Below are 5,482 nucleotides of genomic sequence, written 5' to 3' on the forward strand. Positions count from 1 at the left end.
AAATATCATTGTCACTGTTTAATTTCTAAGTTTCTCTGTTTAAATTCTTAATTTTCTATTTATCTTTCAGAGTTACCATTTAAATAACATTGTTTCCCTGTTTAAATATTATTGATTTTGTTTAAATATCATTGTCTCTGTTTAAATACTAAGCGTTTCTATTTAAATTTTTATTTATTTACAATGTCATTTTTATTTCTCAAAATGTTTAAGAGACAATGTCTCTGTTTAAATATCAAAAGTTGATACTCAAATAAGTTTGTTTCTTTTTAAATATTTGTCTATTTACAATGCCTAGTTGGTGACAGGTTTCATTGCAAGATCTACGATTGTGACTGGACGCATGACAGCGGCTGCAACGTAACTCGCGGACCTCAAACACTTGTGACTCGATCCTCTTTCATCTAGGACACCCAGGTTGCCTTCTCGTCACAAGTGATCATAGACGCAGTTCACGATTTTTGTCCATAGGCTTCTCATTGTCAGGTATGAGGAATATAGCTTCCTTATAAGCCAGTTTGTAATTGTCAACGGTGAAGTAGCTGCTAATAAATCGATGAACATTGGTGTCTATCTACATTATTGCAGCGCAAGCGTATTTGCACGGGATACCATAAACTTGCCATCTGTGACATGAGCAAGTTCTATTGGCAAGATCTACAGAGTTGTTGCACTGGTCAATCACTTCATAACGATCATCGACACAACGACCAACATGAAGATTTTGGCTTTCCTCAACAAGTATCTCTACCTTTAAATGTATATCCGGGCATAAGTAGGTCTCCCATTTGTTCACTTGCTCAGGACGGTTGCATAACATGCGCATCAACTTGAACTTATACAACGTAGAACACGAACACTTAAACAAGGTTAAGCAAAGACACTGATGTTTAAACAGAAACAAATATTTTTAAATGGTAGGATAAGAAATTCAACGAAGAGCCAGATAGTTAAACACAGACAATGATTTGGAAAACTTTTTAAAGGATAAGAACAATTCTTAAGCGTTAAATAAAATCAACATTCAAATACCTTATGGAGTCTATCATTTTTGTCATCGGTAAATGCCGAGCTTCTTAGATCCACGCATTGAATGACTCCGCGACATTTGAATACATATTTCCCAAGCGATCACCTCTGAACAGATAATTCGACCAATGTGACATATCCGATTTATGAATCAACCACTAATAGGCTTTGGGTAATGTGGCCTGCAGTTCATTCACGGTATCATCGAATTCTTTATCCGTAGATGCCCACGCAATATGAAAGTATATGGACCAGCACTCCTCCCTCAATGCCTTCCCAAGTCTGACATTGGCTTTCATAAAATTGGCCTCCAAGTGTCGAAGACAGTATGCATGTGGGGAAGATAGGAAGACTCTTGCAATGGCGTTCACACGGCCCTTAGACTTGTCTGACATGAATGTAATTATCTCTTGATAATCTCCTTCATCGTATAAAGCATCACCTAACTTGAAAATGAGCCACGTCCAATTGGCATCGGTCTCGTTGTCGACAATACCGAAGGCGATATGGAAAAAACCATTGTTTCCATCTTTGCCTATGTTACCCAATAGAGTACGGTGATACCACTACAAGAAAACAGTCCACTACCTACAGAAATTTTTGTCGGTAATAGTAGACATTCCGTCTGTAGAAATCATTACCGACGGAACTTTGGTCGGAAATAATCCGTCACTAAATCTCGTGTCGGTAATGCTTTTTCATCGGTAATAAGAAAATCTGTCGGTAAAAATAAATACTTACTGACGGAACTTTGTGTAATGATTACATTTCCGTCGGTAATAATTATTTAAAAATAAAAATTTAATTCATTTTGTCGGTGTTGTTTGTCGTTAATGGAATGTATTTGTCGGTAAAAACTATTTTTTCCGTTGGTGAAAATATTAAATTACGATAATTCCGTCGGTAAAAGGCAAATTTCTATCGGAAATAGGTATTTTTCTTGTCACTAAAAATAATTTAATAATGAAAAATATTTCGGTAAAGAAAGTTTTCCGTCGGTAGAAAGTTTTTTTTTCTGTTGGTAAAAAACTATTAATTTAATACTATTCGTCGGTAGAAGTTATAGTTCCGTAGGAGCAAATATTATTATTAGTCGGTGAAGCATAATATCATTACTATAATTTTTGTCGGTATTGCATTTTTTCGTTGGTAATAAACATTAAAATTTAGGAATTCCGTTGGTAAATGTATTTTATATTCACCAAAAACTAATTTCTTTGTCGGTAATAATTGCAATTCCATCGGTAAATAATATACTTTTCTGTATGGAATACTATTATTAATTCATTATACATACATATTTCACACATTAAACTTGTATTATGCATAACATGAACATAATATCATATCCATATAACAAAGTTACAAACCATAATACAATCACTTGTTCATCACAACAACAAAAAAAAACTTAAATTCATACTACAATCCAACAACACATGTAAGGTATATGAAGTTATAAAGTTGCAAGCAATCACAAAAAATATTAAAATAGTTTTAGAGGTACTCTAACAAAACAAAAGTTAACAACAACATTGTAAAGGTCATCTGAATCTACTTATGCATCTTCTCCACCATCTCCAGTACTGGCATCTCTTGAATTAATTCCCGATTGGCTTGCTTGAGAATAATGTTGGATGACCGCGTTCTACCAACTCCAATATTTTGTCCAATTTACTTTGTAACCCTGCTTGACCTTGTTGAATATCAAGAACTGTACTTTCTAAATTCTGAACTTTCTCCGCAAGTTGCTGGGTTTGCAACATAGATTCATATATTGCAAAAGTTTGATAAGTTGAAGGTCCACACGCTGAATCAGATGTGGAAGGACATGTAGATGCTACACTAAACAATTGTCTTGAGTCTACCCTACTCCCAAAACCATATACACATGTGTGTGTAGCCTTTAATCCCCCAATTGCATCATACCATGACTAACCATCAAAACTTGGATGGGAAGAGATATCATCACCATATTTGTCGATCAATGCAGCATTATACTTTTCCTATAACACGTTTAAAAGTAAATATTAACATTTATAACTCATACAATAAAAATGAATGATAAAAAGGAAAACTCATTAACTTTTATGGCTTCATGCAAATTACATGTAATACACTTAAACAATGGCTTCATGCAAATTACATCTAATATATATAAAACAAAAATTCCATCACACTTGTGAATCAAAACTTTAATGATAACAATTAAAAAAAATGAAAAATGACTCAAATTCACTTACATTAACAACTCTTGACTTGTTGTCTATAAAATCACCCTCTCCACACTTGCGCTTGTGTGTAGCCTGAAAAATTTCTGAATATCCAACCTCCCTACCTAGTTTCTCTGCCTGTATTTTAATTTAAAGTGTAGGAAGACATAAATAAAAGAAATAGATTGTTCATTATAAGTACTAATAATTTAACAAAAGTGACACAAAGTACTTCAATTCAAAATGACAAAAAAGAAAAAAAAAATAGCAACAACATAGTAATAGCTAGTGCTATAACATAAATAAGAACAAGTATAAATAAGATCTTGGTTCTTTCTTGTTGGAGTAGGTGAGCAAAATGAACTAATATTTAAGTTCATTTCATTCATGTCCTTTTCATTCATTTACAATCCATGTCCTTTTCATTCATGAACAAGCATCACAATCCATGTCCTTTTCATTCATTCACATTTCGTTTATTTTTAGTTGAACTCAAAATAATGCAAGAGCATCAAGGCCCACTCAAATAATGCAAGAGCACAATGGTAAAACAAATATTTGGATAATGTTCATTCATGCATGAGTTTCAAATTTGAGAAATTTGAATATAAGAATAAATATTAAAATAAAACATTAAACAAAGATTAAAAATAATAAAATAATAAATAATAACTATCACTAATAGTGCCACGTTCAACCAAATCATGCCATGTTCTAACAAAGATTAATAAAGCATTTTAAGTAGATTTTATGAAACTTTAGGTGAATTCGTACTCATCATCATTGAAAATTACTATCTTACAAATTATGCCATGTTCAACGAAAATTTTATTACAAAATATAATTTAGAGACTACCTTGTTTATAATGATATAGTTAAGGGATTATTAGTGTATTAAGGCTAATGAGACTACCTTCTTCATGATAAGTTGAGTGAAAGCTAACCCTTGAAGTATAACCCTTGAAGTATAAACCTTTAAGTATGAACCTATCTTTAGAAGGATCATAGGTTACTATTAAGATATCACAAGATATTTATAAAATATAAATACATACCAACTTGATACCATGAACAGCAAAAGGTCGTGAACCACCCATGTGCTTTGTAATCTTCCTTCTTTCTCTGTTAAGCGGTTTGTCTTTGCTTTACCTTATTTGGATTGCCATGCATCTGTTCCCCATTCATTAGGTTCTTGGACTCCGGCTGCAGCAATCACATATGCAACAGATAAGAATAATTTGAGAACTTTAATGTGCACTTCTCTGATAATGTGAAGCTTGGAAATAACATAGTGGCATTTTTCATAAAAACACTGCTAATTTTCATTTTTTTTAAAAAAATTACAACCCACCATTGCACGCGTTTATAGTAATAATCACCTCAATAATAGCGGCATTTGTTTGGAGAAGTGCCACTAGTTTGATGCCTTATATGTCTACTTCGCTACCAATTTTTCTGGCATTTAGTTATAAAACGCCACTAGGTTTCCGGTGTTTTACTAAGTAAACGCCGCTAAAATACCGACGTTCTCTTTAACGGCACTGGCCGCGGGGTTTTATAAAAACGCTTGTCATAAATTTAGTGGCGTTTATATAAGTGCCGCTAAAGGCTAATTCTTGTTTTTTTTTCAATTTTATGTTTTGGAAATAAAACTAATAAAACATGTTTGGCACATTGTTTTTGTTTTCAAAAATTTTGGCAACAATCCTCGTGTTTCCAAAAAAAGAGGAAACAACATTTTTATGTTTTCAACTTTTTTGGAAACATTTTCTAAACTCATTCTACCATAAAACATTTTTTCTTCTACTCCTCTATCTCTCCATCACTCCTTTTAATTTTTTAATTCCTTTTGATTTTTATTTTTTAAAAAAAAATTTTACAAATTAATACTGATAATTTTTATTTTTTTTTAAAAAATATTTATAAAAATTTATTATTTGGGCTTGATATTTTACAAATTAGTTTATATAGTATAAAAAATTATATTTTTAGTGTATTTGTGAAAATTATTGTTTGAACATGATTTTTGTAAACTAAGATATACCATATAAAATACATATATATATATATATATATATATATTGGAAAAATATTTGCAAAAATCTATTGTTTGAGCTATTGATTTTTTAGTTGATCTAAAAAGAATTATGACTGTTTTTATAGTGCCCCTCCTTCCCATTATTATTTTTTTTTTTAAATTGGATGGGTCCATTTTAAATATATATATATATTAATTTTTT

General features: G+C 31.5%; 1 long non-coding RNA gene across 1 annotated transcript; it reads right to left on the reverse strand.

Annotated features, from left to right (window-relative positions):
• Positions 1-2,423: 2,423 nt before the first annotated feature.
• On the reverse strand, positions 2,424-4,347 carry LOC120256872. The gene is made up of 3 exons (XR_005535448.1): positions 4,298-4,347; positions 3,273-3,380; positions 2,424-3,035 (listed from the first exon to the last, which is right to left on the reverse strand). It is a non-coding gene; the product is annotated as an uncharacterized LOC120256872 (long non-coding RNA).
• Positions 4,348-5,482: the final 1,135 nt, after the last annotated feature.

The sequence above is a fragment of the Dioscorea cayenensis genome, chromosome 3 (assembly GCF_009730915.1).
Source record: "Dioscorea cayenensis subsp. rotundata cultivar TDr96_F1 chromosome 3, TDr96_F1_v2_PseudoChromosome.rev07_lg8_w22 25.fasta, whole genome shotgun sequence".
In the NCBI taxonomy this organism is placed as follows: domain Eukaryota; kingdom Viridiplantae; phylum Streptophyta; class Magnoliopsida; order Dioscoreales; family Dioscoreaceae; genus Dioscorea; species Dioscorea cayenensis.